General features: G+C 51.0%; 1 protein-coding gene and 1 long non-coding RNA gene across 6 annotated transcripts in view; one reads left to right on the forward strand and one right to left on the reverse strand.

The window, feature by feature from the left end:
• The window catches only part of LOC118384602 (glutamate receptor ionotropic, NMDA 2B), a 159,899-nt gene that overhangs the window by 24,975 nt on the left and 113,111 nt on the right, over positions 1–21,813 (forward strand).
• LOC127930033 (uncharacterized) lies at positions 1,657–11,277 on the reverse strand. Of its 5 annotated transcripts, none has more exons than XR_008136577.1 (3): positions 11,235–11,277; positions 6,262–6,333; positions 1,657–1,760 (listed from the first exon to the last, which is right to left on the reverse strand). It is a non-coding gene; the product is annotated as an uncharacterized LOC127930033 (long non-coding RNA). The 5 variants fall into 5 exon arrangements; XR_008136576.1 differs by lacking the exon at positions 11,235–11,277 and adding an exon at positions 10,593–10,635; XR_008136575.1 differs by lacking the exon at positions 11,235–11,277 and adding an exon at positions 9,929–9,971.

A 21,813-nucleotide genomic window follows, 5' to 3' on the forward strand; every position in this document is an offset into this window, starting at 1 on the left:
TTCACACCGCCAGACCCTGATACGTTCACACCTCCAGACCCTGATACGTTCACACCTCCAGACCCTGATATGTTCACACCTCCAGACCCTGATACGTTCACACCGCCAGACCCTGATACGTTCACACCTCCAGACCCTGATACGTTCACACCCCCAGACCCTGATACGTTCACACCGCCAGACCCTGATATGTTCACACCTCCAGACCCTGATACGTTCACACCTCCAGACCCTGATACGTTCACACCGCCAGACCCTGATACGTTCACACCGCCAGACACTGATACGTTCACACCTCCAGACCCTGATACGTTCACACCTCCAGACCCTGATATGTTCCCAGACCCTGATACGTTCACACCCCCAGACCCTGATATGTTCACACCTCCAGACCCTGATACGTTCACACCCCCAGACCCTGATACGTTCACACCCCCAGACCCTGATACGTTCACACCGCCAGACCCTGATACGTTCACACCGCCAGACCCTGATACGTTCACACCGCCAGACCCTGATACGTTCACACCTCCAGACCCTGATACGTTCACACCTCCAGACCCTGATACGTTCACACCTCCAGACCCTGATACGTTCACACCTCCAGACCCTGATACGTTCACACCTCCAGACCCTGATACGTTCACACCGCCAGACCCTGATACGTTCACACCGCCAGACCCTGATACGTTCACACCTCCAGACCCTGATACGTTCACACCTCCAGACCCTGATACGTTCACACCCCCAGACCCTGATACGTTCACACCTCCAGACCCTGATAAGTTCCCAGACCCTGATACGTTCACACCTCCAGACCCTGATACGTTCACACCTCCAGACCCTGATACGTTCACACCGTCAGACCCTGATACGTTCACACCTCCAGACCCTGATACGTTCACACCGCCAGACCCTGATACGTTCACACCGCCAGACCCTGATACGTTCACACCTCCAGACCCTGATACGTTCACACGCCCAGACCCTGATACGTTCACACCTCCAGACCCTGATACGTTCACACCGCCAGACCCTGATACGTTCACACCTCCAGACCCTGATACGTTCCCAGACCCTGATACGTTCACACCGCCAGACCCTGATATGTTCATACCTCCAGACCCTGATACGTTCACACCTCCAGACCCTGATACGTTCACACCTCCAGACCCTGATACGTTCCCAGACCCTGATACGTTCACACCGCCAGACCCTGATACGTTCACACCTCCAGACCCTGATACGTTCACACCGCCAGACCCTGATACGTTCACACCTCCAGACCCTGATACGTTCCCAGACCCTGATACGTTCACACCGCCAGACCCTGATACGTTCATACCTCCAGACCCTGATACGTTCACACCGCCAGACCCTGATACGTTCACACCTCCAGACCCTGATACGTTCACACCTCCAGACCCTGGCTCCAGATACGTTCACACCTCCAGACCCTGATACGTTCACACCGCCAGACCCTGATACGTTCACACCGCCAGACCCTGATACGTTCACACCGCCAGACCCTGATACGTTCACACCTCCAGACCCTGATACGTTCACACCTCCAGACCCTGATACATTCACACCTCCAGACCCTGATACGTTCACACCGCCAGACCCTGATACATTCACACCTCCAGACCCTGATACGTTCACACCGCCAGACCCTGATACGTTCACACCTCCAGACCCTGATATGTTCACACCTCCAGACCCTGATACGTTCACACCGTCAGACCCTGATACGTTCACACCTCCAGACCCTGATACGTTCACACCGCCAGACCCTGATACGTTCACACCTCCAGACCCTGATACGTTCACACCTCCAGACCCTGATACGTTCACACCTCCAGACCCTGATACGTTCACACCTCCAGACCCTGATACGTTCACACCTCCAGACCCTGATACGTTCACACCTCCAGACCCTGATACGTTCAGACCCTGATACGTTCACACCTCCAGACCCTGATACGTTCACACCTCCAGACCCTGATACGTTCACACCTCCAGACCCTGATACGTTCACACCGCCAGACCCTGATACGTTCACGCCGCCAGACCCTGATACGTTCACACTGCCAGACCCTGATACGTTCACACCCCCAGACCCTGATACGTTCACACCTCCAGACCCTGATACATTCACACCTCCAGACCCTGATACGTTCACACCGCCAGACCCTGATACGTTCACACCGCCAGACCCTGATACGTTCACACCTCCAGACCCTGATACGTTCACACCTCCAGACCCTGATACGTTCACACCTCCAGACCCTGATACGTTCACACCGTCAGACCCTGATACGTTCACACCTCCAGACCCTGATACGCCTCACACCTCCAGACCCTGATACGTTCACACCGTCAGACCCTGATACGTTCACACCTCCAGACCCTGATACGTTCACACCGCCAGACCCTGATACGTTCACACCTCCAGACCCTGATACGTTCACACCTCCAGACCCTGATACGTTCACACCTCCAGACCCTGATACGTTCAGACCCTGATACGTTCACACCTCCAGACCCTGATACGTTCACACCTCCAGACCCTGATATTTCCCAGACCGCCAGACCCTGATACGTTCACACCGCCAGACCCTGATATGTTCACACCGCCAGACCCTGATACGTTCACACCTCCAGACCCTGATACGTTCACACCTCCAGACCCTGATACGTTCACACCGCCAGACCCTGATACGTTCACACCGTCCAGACCCTGATACGTTCACACCAGACCCAGACCCTGATACGTTCACACCTCCAGACCCTGATATGTTCCCAGACCCTGATACGTTCACACCCCCAGACCCTGATATGTTCACACCTCCAGACCCTGATACGTTCACACCCCAGACCCTGATACGTTCACACCCCCAGACCCTGATACGTTCACACCGCCAGACCCTGATACGTTCACACCGCCAGACCCTGATACGTTCACACCGCCAGACCCTGATACGTTCACACCTCCAGACCCTGATACGTTCACACCTCCAGACCCTGATACGTTCACACCTCCAGACCCTGATACGTTCACACCTCCAGACCCTGATACGTTCACACCTCCAGACCCTGATACGTTCACACCGCCAGACCCTGATACGTTCACACCTCCAGACCCTGATACGTTCACACCTCCAGACCCTGATACGTTCACACCTCCAGACCCTGATACGTTCACACCCCAGACCCTGATACGTTCACACCTCCAGACCCTGATAGTTCACCCCCAGACCCTGATACAGACCCTGTTCACACCTCCAGACCCTGATACGTTCACACCTCCAGACCCTGATACGTTCACACCTCCAGACCCTGATACGTTCACACCTCCAGACCCTGATACGTTCACACCTCCAGACCCTGATACGTTCACACCAGCCAGACCCTGATACGTTCACACCGCCAGACCCTGATACGTTCACACCTCCAGACCCTGATACGTTTCACACCTCCAGACCCTGATACGTTCACACCCCAGACCCTGATACGTTCACACCCCAGACCCTGATACGTTCCCACCCCCAGACCCTGATACGTTCACACCTCCAGACCCTGATACGTTCACACCTCCAGACCCTGATACGTTCACACCGTCAGACCCTGATACGTTCACACCTCCAGACCCTGATACGTTCACACCGCCAGACCCTGATACGTTCACACCTCCAGACCCTGATACGTTCACACCTCCAGACCCTGATACGTTCACACCCCCAGACCCTGATACGTTCACACCTCCAGACCCTGATACGTTCACACCTCCAGACCCTGATACGTTCACACCTCCAGACCCTGATACGTTCCCAGACCCTGATACGTTCACACCGCCAGACCCTGATATGTTCACACCGCCAGACCCTGATACGTTCACACCTCCAGACCCTGATACGTTCACACCGCCAGACCCTGATACGTTCACACCTCCAGACCCTGATACGTTCACACCTCCAGACCCTGATACGTTCACACCTCCAGACCCTGATACGTTCACACCGCCAGACCCTGATACGTTCACACCTCCAGACCCTGATACGTTCACACCGCCAGACCCTGATACGTTCACACCTCCAGACCCTGATACGTTCACACCTCCAGACCCTGATACGTTCACACCGCCAGACGTTCACACCTCCAGACCCTGTTCACCCCCGACCCTACGTTCACACCTCCAGACCCTGATACGTTCACACCGCCAGACCCTGATACGTTCACACCTCCAGACCCTGATACGTTCACACCTCCAGACCCTGATACGTTCACACCTCCAGACCCTGATACGTTCACACCCCCAGACCCTGATACGTTCACACCTCCAGACCCTGATAAGTTCCCACCCCCAGACCCTGATACGTTCACACCTCCAGACCCTGATACGTTCACACCTCCAGACCCTGATACGTTCACACCTCCAGACCCTGATACGTTCACACCTCCAGACCCTGATACGTTCACACCTCCAGACCCTGATACGTTCACACCGCCAGACCCTGATACGTTCACACCGCCAGACCCTGATACGTTCACACCTCCAGACCCTGATACGTTCACACCTCCAGACCCTAATACGTTCACACCCCCAGACCCTGATAAGTTCCCACCCCCAGACCCTGATAAGTTCCCACCCCCAGACCCTGATACGTTCACACCTCCAGACCCTGATACGTTCACACCTCCAGACCCTGATACGTTCACACCGCCAGACCCTGATACGTTCACACCTCCAGACCCTGATACGTTCACACCGCCAGACCCTGATACGTTCACACCGCCAGACCCTGATACGTTCACACCTCCAGACCCTGATACGTTCACACCCCCAGACCCTGATACGTTCACACCTCCAGACCCTGATACGTTCACACCGCCAGACCCTGATACGTTCACACCTCCAGACCCTGATCCAGACCGTTCCCAGACCCTGATACGTTCACACCTCCAGACCCTGATATGTTCACACCGCCAGACCCTGATACGTTCACACCTCCAGACCCTGATACGTTCACACCTCCAGACCCTGATACGTTCACACCTCCAGACCCTGATACGTTCACACCTCCAGACCCTGATACGTTCACACCTCCAGACCCTGATACGTTCACACCGCCAGACCCTGATACGTTCACACCGCCAGACCCTGATACGTTCACACCGCCAGACCCTGATACGTTCACACCCCCAGACCCTGATACGTTCACACCTCCAGACCCTGATACATTCACACCTCCAGACCCTGATACGTTCACACCGCCAGACCCTGATACGTTCACACCGCCAGACCCTGATACGTTCACACCTCCAGACCCTGATATGTTCACACCTCCAGACCCTGATACGTTCACACCGTCAGACCCTGATACGTTCACACCTCCAGACCCTGATACGTTCACACCTCCAGACCCTGATACGTTCACACCGCCAGACCCTGATACGTTCACACCGCCAGACCCTGATACGTTCACACCTCCAGACCCTGATACGTTCACACCTCCAGACCCTGATACGTTCACACCGCCAGACCCTGATACGTTCACACCTCCAGACCCTGATACGTTCACACCGCCAGACCCTGATACGTTCACACCGCCAGACCCTGATATGTTCACACCTCCAGACCCTGATACGTTCACACCCCAGACCCTGATACGTTCACACCTCCAGACCCTGATACGTTCACACCGCCAGACCCTGATACGTTCACACCTCCAGACCCTGATACGTTCCCAGACCCCTCACACCGCCAGATGACGTTCACACCGCCAGACCCTGATATGTTCACACCGCCAGACCCTGATACGTTCACACCTCCAGACCCTGATACGTTCACACCGCCAGACCCTGATACGTTCACACCTCCAGACCCTGATACGTTCACACCTCCAGACCCTGATACGTTCACACCTCCAGACCCTGATACGTTCACACCGCCAGACCCTGATACGTTCACACCGCCAGACCCTGATACGTTCACACCGCCAGACCCTGATACGTTCACACCCCCAGACCCTGATACGTTCACACCTCCAGACCCTGATACGTTCACACCTCCAGACCCTGATACGTTCACACCTCCAGACCCTGATACGTTCACACCGCCAGACCCTGATACGTTCACACCTCCAGACCCTGATACGTTCACACCTCCAGACCCTGATATGTTCACACCTCCAGACCCTGATACGTTCACACCGCCAGACCCTGATACGTTCACACCTCCAGACCCTGATACGTTCACACCTCCAGACCCTGATACGTTCACACCGCCAGACCCTGATACGTTCACACCGTCAGACCCTGATACGTTCACACCTCCAGACCCTGATACGTTCACACCGTTCACACCGCCAGACCCTGATACGTTCACACCTCCAGACCCTGATACGTTCACACCTCCAGACCCTGATACGTTCACACCTCCAGACCCTGATACGTTCACACCTCCAGACCCTGATACGTTCACACCTCCAGACCCTGATACGTTCACACCGCCAGACCCTGATACGTTCACACCGCCAGACCCTGATACGTTCACACCGCCAGACCCTGATACGTTCACACCTCCAGACCCTGATACGTTCACACCTCCAGACCCTGATACGTTCACACCTCCAGACCCTGATACGTTCACACCGCCAGACCCTGATACGTTCACACCTCCAGACCCTGATACGTTCACACCGCCAGACCCTGATACGTTCACCGCCAGACCGTTCACCGCCAGACCCTGATACGTTCACCACCAGACCCTGATACGCTCACACCTCCAGACACGTTCACACCTCCAGACCCTGATATGTTCCGCCAGACCCTGATAAGTTCACACCTCCAGACCCTGATATGTTCACACCTCCAGACCCTGATACGTTCACACCTCCAGACCCTGATACGTTCACACCTCCAGACCCCAGACACCTCCAGACCGTTCACACCGCCAGACCCTGATACGTTCACACCGCCAGACCCTGATACGTTCACACCGCCAGACCCTGATACGTTCACACCTCCAGACCCTGATACGTTCACACCTCCAGACCCTGATACGTTCACACCTCCAGACCCTGATACGTTCACACCTCCAGACCCTGATACGTTCACACCTCCAGACCCTGATACGTTCACACCGCCAGACCCTGATACGTTCACACCGCCAGACCCTGATACGTTCACACCTCCAGACCCTGATACATTCACACCTCCAGACCCTGATACGTTCACACCTCCAGATACGTTCACACCTCCCCTGATACGTTCACACCTCCAGACCCTGATACGTTCACACCCCAGACCCTGATACGTTCACACCTCCAGACCCTGATACGTTCACACCTCCAGACCCTGATACGTTCACACCGTCAGACCCTGATACGTTCACACCTCCAGACCCTGATACGTTCACACCGCCAGACCCTGATACGTTCACACCGCCAGACCCTGATACGTTCACACCTCCAGACCCTGATACGTTCACACCCCCAGACCCTGATACGTTCACACCTCCAGACCCTGATACGTTCACACCGCCAGACCCTGATACGTTCACACCTCCAGACCCTGATACGTTCACACCTCCAGACCCTGATACGTTCACACCTCCAGACCCTGATACGTTCACACCGCCAGACCCTGATACGTTCACACCTCCAGACCCTGATACGTTCACACCGCCAGACCCTGATACGTTCACACCGTCAGACACTGATACGTTCACACCGTCAGACCCTGATACGTTCACACCTCCAGACCCTGATATGTTCCCAGACCCTGATAAGTTCACACCCCCAGACCCTGATATGTTCACACCTCCAGACCCTGATACGTTCACACCCCAGACCCTGATACGTTTCACCCCTCCAGACCCTGATACGTTCACACCTCCAGACCCTGATCCAGACCCTGATTCACACCTCCAGACCCTGATACGTTCACACCTCCAGACCCTGATACGTTCACACCTCCAGACCCTGATACGTTCACACCTCCAGACCCTGATACGTTCACACCGCCAGACCCTGATACGTTCACACCTCCAGACCCTGATACGTTCACACCGCCAGACCCTGATACGTTCACACCGCCAGACCCTGATACGTTCACACCTCCAGACCCTGATACGTTCACACCCCCAGACCCTGATACGTTCACACCTCCAGACCCTGATACGTTCACACCGCCAGACCCTGATACGTTCACACCTCCAGACCCTGATACGTTCCCAGACCCTGATACGTTCACACCGCCAGACCCTGATATGTTCACACCGCCAGACCCTGATACGTTCACACCTCCAGACCCTGATACGTTCACACCGCCAGACCCTGATACGTTCACACCTCCAGACCCTGATACGTTCACACCTCCAGACCCTGATACGTTCACACCTCCAGACCCTGATACGTTCACACCGCCAGACCTGATACGTTCACGCCGCCAGACCCTGATACGTTCACACCGCCAGACCCTGATACGTTCACACCCCCAGACCCTGATACGTTCACACCTCCAGACCCTGATACATTCACACCTCCAGACCCTGATACGTTCACACCGCCAGACCCTGATACGTTCACACCGCCAGACCCTGATACGTTCACACCTCCAGACCCTGATATGTTCACACCTCCAGACCCTGATACGTTCACACCTCCAGACCCTGATATGTTCACACCTCCAGACCCTGATATGTTCACACCGCCAGACCCTGATACGTTCACACCTCCAGACCCTGATACGTTCACACCGCCAGACCCTGATACGTTCACACCGCCAGACCCTGATACGTTCACACCTCCAGACCCTGATACGTTCACACCGCCAGACCCTGATACGTTCACACCGCCAGACCCTGATACGTTCACACCTCCAGACCCTGATACGTTCACACCCCCAGACCCTGATACGTTCACACCTCCAGACCCTGATACGTTCACACCGCCAGACCCTGATACGTTCACACCTCCAGACCCTGATACGTTCACACCCCAGACCCTGATACGTTCACACCGCCAGACCCTGATATGTTCACACCGCCAGACCCTGATACGTTCACACCTCCAGACCCTGATACGTTCACACCGCCAGACCCTGATACGTTCACACCTCCAGACCCTGATACGTTCACACCTCCAGACCCTGATACGTTCACACCTCCAGACCCTGATACGTTCACACCGCCAGACCCTGATACGTTCACGCCGCCAGACCCTGATACGTTCACACCGCCAGACCCTGATACGTTCACACCCCCAGACCCTGATACGTTCACACCTCCAGACCCTGATACATTCACACCTCCAGACCCTGATACGTTCACACCGCCAGACCCTGATACGTTCACACCGCCAGACCCTGATACGTTCACACCTCCAGACCCTGATATGTTCACACCTCCAGACCCTGATACGTTCACACCGTCAGACCCTGATACGTTCACACCTCCAGACCCTGATACGTTCACACCGCCAGACCCTGATACGTTCACACCGTCAGACCCTGATACGTTCACACCTCCAGACCCTGATACGTTCACACCTCCAGACCCTGATACGTTCACACCGCCAGACCCTGATACGTTCACACCGTCAGACCCTGATACGTTCACACCTCCAGACCCTGATACGTTCACACCTCCAGACCCTGATACGTTCACACCTCCAGACCCTGATACTTTCAGACCCTGATACGTTCACACCTCCAGACCCTGATACGTTCACACCGCCAGACCCTGATTGGTTCACACCGCCAGACCCTGATACGTTCACACCGCCAGACCCTGATACGTTCACACCTCCAGACCCTGATACGTTCACACCTCCAGACCCTGATACGTTCACACCGCCAGACCCTGATACGTTCACACCGTCAGACACTGATACGTTCACACCGTCAGACCCTGATACGTTCACACCTCCAGACCCTGATACGTTCACACCGCCAGACCCTGATACGTTCACACCGCCAGACCCTGATACGTTCACACCGTCAGACCCTGATACGTTCACACCGCCAGACCCTGATACGTTCACACCGTCAGACCCTGATATGTTCACATATCCAGACCCTGATACGTTCACACCTCCAGACCCTGATACGTTCACACCCCCAGACCCTGATACGTTCACACCTCCACACCCTGATACGTTCACACCTCCAGACCCTGATATGTTTACACCGCCAGACCCTGATGTGTTCACACCGCCAGACCCTGATATGTTCACACCGCCAGACCCTGATATGTTCACACCGCCAGACCCTGATATGTTCACACCGCCAGACCCTGATACGTTCACACCTTCAGACCCTGATACGTTCACACCGCCAGACCCTGATACGTTCACACCGTCAGACCCTGATACGTTCAAACCTCCAGACCCTGATACTTTCACACCTCCAGACCCTGATACGTTCACACCTACAGACCCTGATACGTTCAGACCCTGATATGTTCACACCTCCAGACCCTGATACGTTCACACCTCCAGACCCTGATACGTTCACACCGCCAGACCCTGATACGTTCACGCCGCCAGACCCTGATACGTTCACACCGTCAGACCCTGATACGTTCACACCTCCAGACCCTGATACGTTCACACCGCCAGACCCTGATACGTTCACACCGCCAGACCCTGATACGTTCACACCTCCAGACCCTGATACGTTCACACCCCCAGACCCTGATACGTTCACACCTCCAGACCCTGATACGTTCACACCGCCAGACCCTGATACGTTCACACCTCCAGACCCTGATACGTTCCCAGACCCTGATACGTTCACACCGCCAGACCCTGATATGTTCACACCGCCAGACCCTGATACGTTCACACCTCCAGACCCTGATACGTTCACACCGCCAGACCCTGATACGTTCACACCTCCAGACCCTGATACGTTCACACCTCCAGACCCTGATACGTTCACACCTCCAGACCCTGATACGTTCACACCGCCAGACCCTGATACGTTCACGCCGCCAGACCCTGATACGTTCACACCGCCAGACCCTGATACGTTCACACCCCCAGACCCTGATACGTTCACACCTCCAGACCCTGATACATTCACACCTCCAGACCCTGATACGTTCACACCGCCAGACCCTGATACGTTCACACCGCCAGACCCTGATACGTTCACACCTCCAGACCCTGATATGTTCACACCTCCAGACCCTGATACGTTCACACCGTCAGACCCTGATACGTTCACACCTCCAGACCCTGATACGTTCACACCGCCAGACCCTGATACGTTCACACCGTCAGACCCTGATACGTTCACACCTCCAGACCCTGATACGTTCACACCGTCAGACCCTGATACGTTCACACCTCCAGACCCTGATACGTTCACACCTCCAGACCCTGATACGTTCACACCTCCAGACCCTGATACTTTCAGACCCTGATACGTTCACACCTCCAGACCCTGATACGTTCAGACCCTGATACCTTCACACCGCCAGACCCTGATACGTTCACACCGCCAGACCCTGATACGTTCACACCTCCAGACCCTGATACGTTCACACCTCCAGACCCTGATATGTTCACACCGCCAGACCCTGATACGTTCACACCGTCAGACACTGATACGTTCACACCGTCAGACCCTGATACGTTCACACCTCCAGACCTTGATACGTTCACACCGCCAGACCCTGATACGTTCACACCGCCAGACCCTGATACGTTCACACCGTCAGACCCTGATACGTTCACACCGCCAGACCCTGATACGTTCACACCGTCAGACCCTGATATGTTCACATATCCAGACCCTGATACGTTCACACCTCCAGACCCTGATACGTTCACACCCCCAGACCCTGATACGTTCACACCTCCAGACCCTGATACGTTCACACCGCCAGACCCTGATACGTTCACACCGTCAGACCCTGATACGTTCACACCTCCAGACCCTGATACGTTCACACCTCCAGACCCTGATACGTTCACACCTACAGACCCTGATACGTTCAGACCCTGATATGTTCACACCTCCAGACCCTGATACGTTCACACCTCCAGACCCTGATACGTTCACACCGTCAGACCCTGATACGTTCACACCTCCAGACACTGATACGTTCACACCGTCAGACCCTGATACGTTCACACCTCCAGACCCTGATACGTTCACACCTCCAGACCCTGATACGTTCACACCTCCAGACCCTGATACGTTCACACCGCCAGACCCTGATACGTTCACGCCGCCAGACCCTGATACGTTCACAACCGCCAGACCCTGATACGTTCACACCGCCAGACCCTGATACGTTCACACCTCCAGACCCTCATACATTCACACCTCCAGACCCTGATATGTTCACACCGCCAGACCCTGATATGTTCACACCGTCAGACCCTGATACGTTCACACCGTCAGACCCTGATACGTTCACACCTCCAGACCCTGATACGTTCACACCACCAGACCCTGATATGTTCACACCGTCAGACCCTGATACGTTCACACCGTCAGACCCTGATACGTTCACACCGCCAGACCCTGATACGTTCACACCTCCAGACCCTGATATGTTCACACCGTCAGACCCTGATATGTTCACACCGTCAGACCCTGATACGTTCACACCGTCAGACCCTGATACGTTCACACCTCCAGACCCTGATACGTTCACACCGCCAGACCCTGATATGTTCACACCGTCAGACCCTGATACGTTCACACCGTCAGACCCTGATACGTTCACACCGTCAGACCCTGATACATTCACACCTCCAGACCCTGATATGTTCACACCGTCAGACCCTGATACGTTCACACCTCCAGACCCTGATACGTTCACACCTCCAGACCCTGATACGTTCAGACCCTGATATGTTCACACCTCCAGACCCTGATATGTTCACACCTCCAGACCCTGATACGTTCACACCGCCAGACCCTGATACGTTCACACTGCCAGACCCTGATACGTTCACACCGCCAGACCCTGATACGTTCACACCTCCAGACCCTGATACGTTCACACCTCCAGACCCTGATACGTTCACACCGCCAGACCCTGATACGTTCACACCGTCAGACCCTGATACGTTCACACCTCCAGACCCTGATATGTTCCCAGACCCTGATACGTTCACACCGCCAGACCCTGATACGTTCACACCGCCAGACCCTGATACGTTCACACCTCCAGACCCTGATACGTTCACACCGTCAGACCCTGATATGTTCACACCTCCAGACCCTGATATGTTCACACCTCCAGACCCTGATACGTTCACACCCCCAGACCCTGATGGCACACTCATTAAGTGTGAGAGAGAGAGAGAGAGAGAGAGTGTTTTGTGACTCAAGGAGTAGAGACAAGGTGGACTACATAGCTACCACCATAGCACTAGCCTAATGATCCTGTAGCTCCCTTCAGTAATCACGAGCACAACCGTTCCTTGATTTTAACTGGCGGCTTTATTCTGTAGTTTTAGTCAGAATTATCACCTTCGGTGAGAACTATAAAGTAAATGAAAAATACAGTTAAGCACACTCTTACAACCTTATCTTACGAGTGACTTATTAGCTTGGTATAACTCTGAAGTGCTTACATACATAACAGTTTAACCGGCGTTATAACAGGTTCAGATTAACACATGAATAAAGGAACAAATACCTCATTGGCTGCTTATTACAGAAGGGAGGAAATCAAACTTCACACTTATTATTCCTGGCATGAATTCACACTTCATCCTAACATACACTCTTCAACCTTTATGAACTACACCCGATGACATGAAAACTTAGCTAACGCAGCGCAGGATTGCCTTCCCTCCAAAGGTGTGTTGCTACAATAAGGATCCCCGTTACAACAGTATTAGCTACGTAGTTCCGCTTGTATTATCATTTCCCCTGCACAGCGGACACATAAACAATTCAAACAAAAGACAACGACATAACCTGTAAGTCTAACTGTCAGTTACACTCCCACCAATCACCGGTGATTTCTGTGAAAGGGGTCTGCAGGTTTCTTGATCGGCTTCCAGGAGGGTGACTGTCTTATCGATGGGCCTCTCCAGATAGGTGGGTTTGGTGATGCGTTTACCTCTCTCATCTAGGGTTGAGTCGCTGATCAGTAACTTGAATCTTCTCACCCGGCCATCCTGTCCCGGGTACACTTCTGTAACCTTTGCCAATTTCCACTGGTTGCGTGGTGCAGTATCATCTTGCAAAATGACAATGTCATTAATCCTTGCGTTTCTTCTGTCTTTACTCCATTTCTGTCTGTGTTGGAGGTTTAGGAGGTACTCTTTCTTCCACCTTGTCCAGAATTCATTGGCTAAAAATTGTACTCTGCGCCATCTCTTGCGGAGATAAAGATCTTCCTTGATGAACTGTCCAGGTGGCGGTAAGATAACTGTGGACTTCATTGTTAAGATGTGATTTGGCGTGAGAGGTTCTGGACCTAATGGATCATTCAGATATTCCGTAGTTAGGGGCCTACTATTTAAAATCGCCATGACTTCATAGAGAAAGGTACGCAGAGAAGCGGTGTCGAGTCTTCCGTCTGACTGATCAAGAGTGGATGTTAAGACACTTCGTATCGTGTGGATTTGCCTTTCCCAAACACCACCCATGTGACTTGAAGATGGGGTGTTCATGATAAACTCGCATCCAAGTTCCTTCAGTCGTGTTTGATCCATTTCTTTCAGGGCGTCCACAAACTCGCGTCTTGCGCCAATGAAGTTGCTGCCTTGATCACATCTGATTTGTGAACATTACCACGTATGGCAATGAATGAACGCAGGGAATTGATAAAAGCGTCGGTGGTTAAGTCGTCAAGCATTTCAATGTGAACTGCTCGGGAGCCCATGCAAGTGAATAGGAGCCCATAACGCTTTAACTCTCTTCTTCCGTCCTTGGCATAGAAAGGTCCAAAGCAGTCCATCCCGCAGTATGTGAAGGGAGGCGCGGTCTCCATGCGTTCCTTCGGAAGATCTGCCATCCTTTGCCCTTCTTTACATCTTCTGAATTTCCTGCATTTCACACATTTGTAGATGTGAGAGGAAACTGCATTGCTGCATCCTAGGATCCATATACCGTTGGATCGCAGCTCATTGATCGTCCTTGGTGTCGTACTCTTTCATGATAGTGCTTGACGAGCAGCACTGACAAGTGGCTATCTCTTGGCAGGATTGCGGGATGCTTCACATGGGAATGAAGAGTTGCATGAGCCAAGCGACCTCCCACCCTGAGGATACCTTGCTCATCCAGAAATGGACTCAATTTATGCAACTTGCTTGCTTTATCTTTGGTCTTGATGTCTTTCTGGTGCCTGAGGTTGTGTATCTCATGGGAGAAGGCTGCTTCTTGAACCATCTTTATAATGGTGAGCTCTGCCTCTCTCCTTTCTTCTATGCTTGTAGATTCACTGGACCTCCATTTTAAGCCTATGGCTTCCTTCACATATCGTTTGAGCCTGGCAATAGCTTTTACCACTCTTGCCCAGTCTGAGAACTTATGAAGGTGATCTAGTAATGATCTTTCTTCCTTTGCTTGGGTATCATGGACCAGGGATTTCAGCTCTGGATCATTGTCTGAGAACTCTTCCCCCTTGACTTGTCCTTTGGGAAGTTCTTCATGCCAAAGAAAGTCTGGACCTGTGAACCAGTTGGAAGCCATGAGCTGTTCTGATGTGAGAGCTCTGGAAAGCATTATCCGCAGGATTCTCTTCAGAGGTCACATATCTCCATTGTTCGGGATCTGTGCTTTGCTTAATGCGTTGAATACGGTTAGCTACAAAGACGTGGAATCTTCTGGCTTCATTGTTGATGTAGCCAAGAACTACCTTCGAGTCGGTCCAGAAGTATTCCTGTAGACCTTGTATCTCTAGCTCCTTTTTGAGCATGTCACTTGTTCGAACAGCTACCACCGCTGCTGAAAGTTCCAGTCGTGGTATGGTCGTAACCTTGGAGGGGGCGACTCTTGACTTCCCCATAACTAGGGAGCAATGAACTTCTCCTGCGGTGCTGATTGTTCTGAGGTATGAGCACTCTCCATAACCTGAGGTACTAGCGTCAGAGAAGTGATGGAGCTCATAACTCTGCACCTCCTTGAAACTTGATGGCAAGTAGCTTTGTTGGATCCTTATCTCAGACAAGTTTTGTAGACCTTGGAGCCAGAATTCCCACTGGGAACGTAGGTCATCTGGAAGGGGGTCCTCCCAGTCGATTTTGTCACGACACATCCGCTGCAAGATCTGCTTCCCCGCCAGGACAAAGGGTGCCACAAACCCAAGCGGATCATATACAGAGGCTACTGTAGACAACACTCCTCTTCTTGTGAGTGGGCGTTCCTTGACAACTACTCTAAACTGGAACTCGTCTGATGCGACACACCACAGTACACCAAACGCTCTCTCCATGTGTGGTTCACCCAGAGCCATATCCAGGTCTTTGGCACCCTTGGCACGTTCTTCCTTGGGAATTGTGGCTATAACTTCCTTGCTGTTAGAGATAAACTTGTGCAACCGAAGTTTGCCGATGCTGCAAAGCTCTCTTGCTTCTTTCACCAGCTGGGCCGCTTCAGCTTCAGACGATGCGCTCATCAACCCATCATCTACATAAAAGTTCCTTTCTATGAACTGGATAGACTTCTCGCTGAAGCTTCCTCGTCCTTCGGCAGCAAGATGTTTGAGACCATAGTTGGCGCAACCAGGAGATGAAGCTGCGCCGAACAAATGGACCTTCATACGATACACTGAGGGTTGAGACTCTAGATCTCCGTTCTCCCACCAAAGGAACCGTAGATAATCTTGGTCTTCTGCTTTCACATGAAACAGGTGGAACATGCGCTCTACGTCACACATGATTGCAGCTGGCCCCTTACGAAAACGACAAAGGACGCCCAGCAATGTGTTTGTCAACTCTGGACCGGTAAGGAGATGATCATTCAATCACGTCTCTCGAAACTTAGCTGAGCAGTCAAAGACGACTCGTATCTTCCCAGGCTTTTGTGGGTGATAAACCCCATGGTGCGGGATGTACCATGCTGGATGCTTGTTAATTTCCTCTTTAGAGACCTTCTCAGCATCTCCACAAGCTATAGTCTCTTCCATGAATGCTGTGTAGTCCTTGTAGTACTGCTTGTCTCTCCTTAGCCTCCTTTCCAGGCACTTGAGTCGGTGAACTGCACATGTTTTATTGTACGGCAACTTGGGTCTTTCTTCCTTAAACGGCAGCGGCATCTCATAATGTCCATTGTCCTTACGTCTGATGCCCTCTTTCATTTTCTTCAGGAACCGGATATCCTCTTGAGATATGAGGTCCTCTTCTGCAGCTCTCTCGTTGAAGTCAGATTCAAGCGTCTTGATAATGTCCAGTGTTGTGATTACCTCTCTTACACGTGTTCTACAAACATAGTGTACTTGATTTGTGAGGTTGGAAGAAGATTGAAGGCTTGGCATCACCTGTCTAACGATAACCCGATGACTCACTCCAATAGGGTCGCCATAGTCGATACATGGATTTCCATAGCCGACTATGCTCCAGCCAAGATCTGTTCTCTGAGCAAAAGGCTGATTTCCCTTACCAGACACAATTTCTCTTGGAAGGAGAGCCTGGGAGCAGTTGTAGCCAATTAAGAGACCGACATCACAGCTCTGTTGAGGAGCAATCTCCTCTGCAATGTGTTCAAGATGAGACCATGCTCTTGCAGTCTCTGGAGTAGGAATATGATCTCTGTTTGCAGGAATAAACTCTCTCGAGTAGGTCGTTGGCAGAGGGATTTTCTTCTCCAAGTAAAGCCCTCTAACCTGCAAACCAGACAGCTTCTGGCAGGACACAATGGTATTCCTTGAAGCCATTGTAGAGAGTTTCAGTTGGATTGGCTCCTTCCTTGTATTGAGAGCCTTTGTTGTCTCTTCAAGGATAAAAGTGGTGTCGCTCTGGGTGTCAAGAAGTGCATACACAATAACTTCACGATCTGGCTCACTTGTGGTTGACACCCATACTGGAATGATTCTGGAGGTGTGAGTGTTGTTAATGTCCCTTACGACTCTGTTAGATATGGCCTCACTTGACGCTCTTGTCCCCTTATCTTGTGAGGTCTTCCTATCCCATAACCTTTCTTTAGTACGATCTTCGTGCAGGCAGGATGGATGCCTCCTCTGACACGTGTCGCAGGTGTTCCTGTTATCACAATCTTTTGAGCGATGCCCAGGCCTTAAACAGCCAAAGCACAATTTATTCTCTTGAACAAACTTCTGTCGCTCTGCGGTGGGCTTATCCATGAACTTCCAGCATTTGTGGAGACTGTGACCTGACTTCTCACAGAAGACACAACTAGTAACAGTATCTTTCTCATCAGAGTTAGTTGCTAATACCCTTGCTCCGGGGCTTTGAATCCTTGGCGTCTTAGGTTTTCCATCTTCGCTTGGTTTCAAAGCATGAAGGGATGTCACAGGATTGCAAGCGATCTTTGCTTCTCTCGTGAGAATCTTCACAAACTGACTGAAGCTTGGAAAGATCTCAGTTTCTTCTAAGATGTCTATGACCTTTCTATTCCATCTTGAAGTTAGCCAATCTGGAAGTTTAGCGAGGATCTTTTGGTTTTCATTACAGTCATTAAGCACCTCCAGGCCCTTATTCTGAGACATAGCAGCCTCACAGCTGCGAAGAAAGTCTACAAGGTCTCTAAGTTCAAGACTGTCCTTGGATCCTATCTTAGGCCATGCATTGAGCTTATCTCTGAAGGACTTGGCGATGAGGAATTTGTTTCCGTACCTTTCTTCAAGAATGGTCCATGCAGCATAGTAGGCTGACTCTGTTCCTAACATAAAGTAACTTTCGATGGCTTTCTTGGCAGGCCCACCAATATATTTTCTCAAGTAATATATCTTCTCAGTTGCTGGTATGTTCTTCCTGTCTATCAGAGTCTGAAAAGAGACCTTCCAGTCAGTGAACGAGAGTGGTTCTCCATTGAATGTTACTGGTTCTGGTATGGGGAGGCGGCTTTCACTGATTGATTCCGCTAGTAACCTGAACATGGTCTTGGTGCCATCTTCTTGCTGTGTGCTTGTCACAACATGTTGTGGTGAGAGACTGTGAAATGAGCCACTTCTGTGCATGACTTCTTTCACAGATTTGCAGTTAGAGAGTAGTTCTCTCTTCTCGTCCTCTGAGTTTTCATCTTGGTCATACACTTGCATTCGCGCCTTGGCAGCATTTAGTTTCTTGAGCACTTCTAGGCGCTCTAACTCTCTACGCTTGTCTTCTAGTGTCCTTCGTCTGGCAGCATTTTCTACCTCTAACTTGACTCGCAGCCTAGCTTCTTCTAAGCTGCGTTTCACAGCCTCAGCTTCTTGCTCCGCTGTCCTCTTCTTATCTTCATCTTCGAGTCGCTGAAGCTCTTCTAGTTGGCGTTCTTGCTTAACCATTACTTCTAAAGCTGCTTGGTTAGCAGCAACTTCCGCCGCAGCCTCTTGTCTCTTGACAGATGACACGCTTGAGCGTCTGGAGTTGACCTTTGAGTTGCTTTGAGACTGGGAGGAAGCACTTGAGGGCTGATAGTTGAGACTTGACTTATGTGAGAGTTCAGACATGCACAAGGAATTGCTGTCCTTCCAGTGCAGCTCTACCTGGTTACTTTGATCTTCTTCCCTGCCTTTTAAATGACACCTTACAGTCTTGATAATAGACATTGTAACTGCTTCACAAGTATCAACTCTGCGTCGTATATCGTTGTCGGGAATGTCGATTTGACGCAAATTTACATAGACAAGGTTTAGCTCTGTAGAGGTATGGCTAATCTTGTTTAAGAGGTCTTCTAGTAGGTCTTCAGAGCAACAGCCTGTCAGTGACAGTTTTGCTTCCTTTACCAGAGCCTTCCACTTCTCATAGCTGACCCTGAAATGATGTTCGATCTGTCTCCACCTTTCGTCGCGCAGTTCTCTGCCCTTTTCAGTTAACCTGCGGACCCTCTCACCTTTTCGTGGCTCTTGTTGTGCTATCTCATTAGCAGCCTCTGTATCATCATTCACTGGCCGAAGTGACTCCACACCAGTCTGGGCCTCTTCCTGCTGTTCTGTTTGTTCTGATGAAGGCTCGAAGTTTGCAAGGTGTTGCTGCAGCTGCTCAACTTGACCCACCCCATCTCTATCACCTTTAGTGAAACTACCTCTTTCTGACATTCTAAATCAAGTCAAATCAATTCTAGCTAAGGTTTGGATAAGTGAGTAGGTAATTTATACTCTAATTCACTGTAATTTAAACCTTAGTACGTGGTATAAACATGTATAATTCTTGTAACAAAGGCTTGAACAAACACCTTACCAAACAATTACACTATTAACTTACAGGTGAATATATAATTAATAGGTGTACGCTGACCCTTAATGTTTGTGACTATATATATATTTTTAGTAAGTATCAAATAATATTTTTCAGTAATACACATACCAGTGATACATTAAGATAGAAAGAGCAAATGCATAATACCAGAGTCTTTATGAAATAGACAACTATCTCCAGTCCTTACGAATTGTAATCTTAAAGTCTCTTATTAGCTGTTCACAAGGCTAGGACCACCTTCAAACACCTTGACTTGTACTTGCGTGTCTGACTTTCCTGTTAGTCTTGACCTTATGTTGCCTCACGATGCTTCCTTATGTGGAGATTTTCTTCTTAGTTTGCAGGTAGGTGCAAAACTCTTATCTGGCAGATGACAGGGTCTACCAGGATTTGGGAATCTTGTAGACGTTTTACAGCTGGATGTGATTCTTCTTTCTCTCTTGCTCGTGAAGAGCATTGAGTTCTCACTGTAGCTCCCTTCAGTAACCACGAGCACAACCGTTCCTTGATTTTAACTGGCGGCTTTATTCTGTAGTTTTAGTCAGAATTATCACCTTCCGTGAGAACTATAAAGTAAATGAAAAATACAGTTAAGCACACTCTTACAACCTTATCTTACGAGTGACTTATTAGCTTGGTATAACTCTGAAGTGCTTACATACATAACAGTTTAACCGGCGTTATAACAGGTTCAGATTAACACATGAATAAAGGAACAAATACCTCATTGGCTGCTTATTACAGAAGGGAGGAAATCAAACTTCACACTTATTATTCCTGGCATGAATTCACACTTCATCCTAACATACACTCTTCAACCTTTATGAACTACACCCGATGACATGAAAACTTAGCTAACGCAGCGCAGGATTGCCTTCCCTCCAAAGGTGTGTTGCTACAATAAGGATCCCCGTTACAACAGTATTAGCTACGTAGTTCCGCTTGTATTATCATTTCCCCCGCACAGCGGACACATAAACAATTCAAACAAAAGACAACGACATAACCTGTAAGTCTAACTGTCAGTTACAGATCCTTCTACCCATCCAGTCATTTAAGATCAATGGACACACACTGTGAGTGTGGGATAGATGGCCTCTTCTGGCTCAAACCTCCAGGACAAGAAAGACGTGGTATATTGCATCGTGTCGACCGTGATAAAGATCAGTCAAGACCAATGGGAAGACATGAGGGAGAGTTGTGGATGGATGTGATCAGTGGCTCTCGAGTAACAAACGCATAAAGCCAGTAGAAAATGTTCAAAAGATATTAAAGCTTTGCACAGGTGAACGAAATATGGCTGAAGCCTAATGATGATTTGTATAAGTGTTGGCACCATATACCCTCTAAAAGTTCTTAAAGGTCAATGGACACTATCTAACAAGGCCATACAAAAACATGCATAAGACATAAAGTAAGAAACGTTTCAAAGTCTTGACACCCTGCTATCCTGCTTTCATTCACATTTACATGT

Source organism: Oncorhynchus keta, chromosome 5 (assembly GCF_023373465.1).
Source record: "Oncorhynchus keta strain PuntledgeMale-10-30-2019 chromosome 5, Oket_V2, whole genome shotgun sequence".
NCBI classification, from domain to species: Eukaryota; Metazoa; Chordata; class Actinopteri; order Salmoniformes; family Salmonidae; genus Oncorhynchus; species Oncorhynchus keta.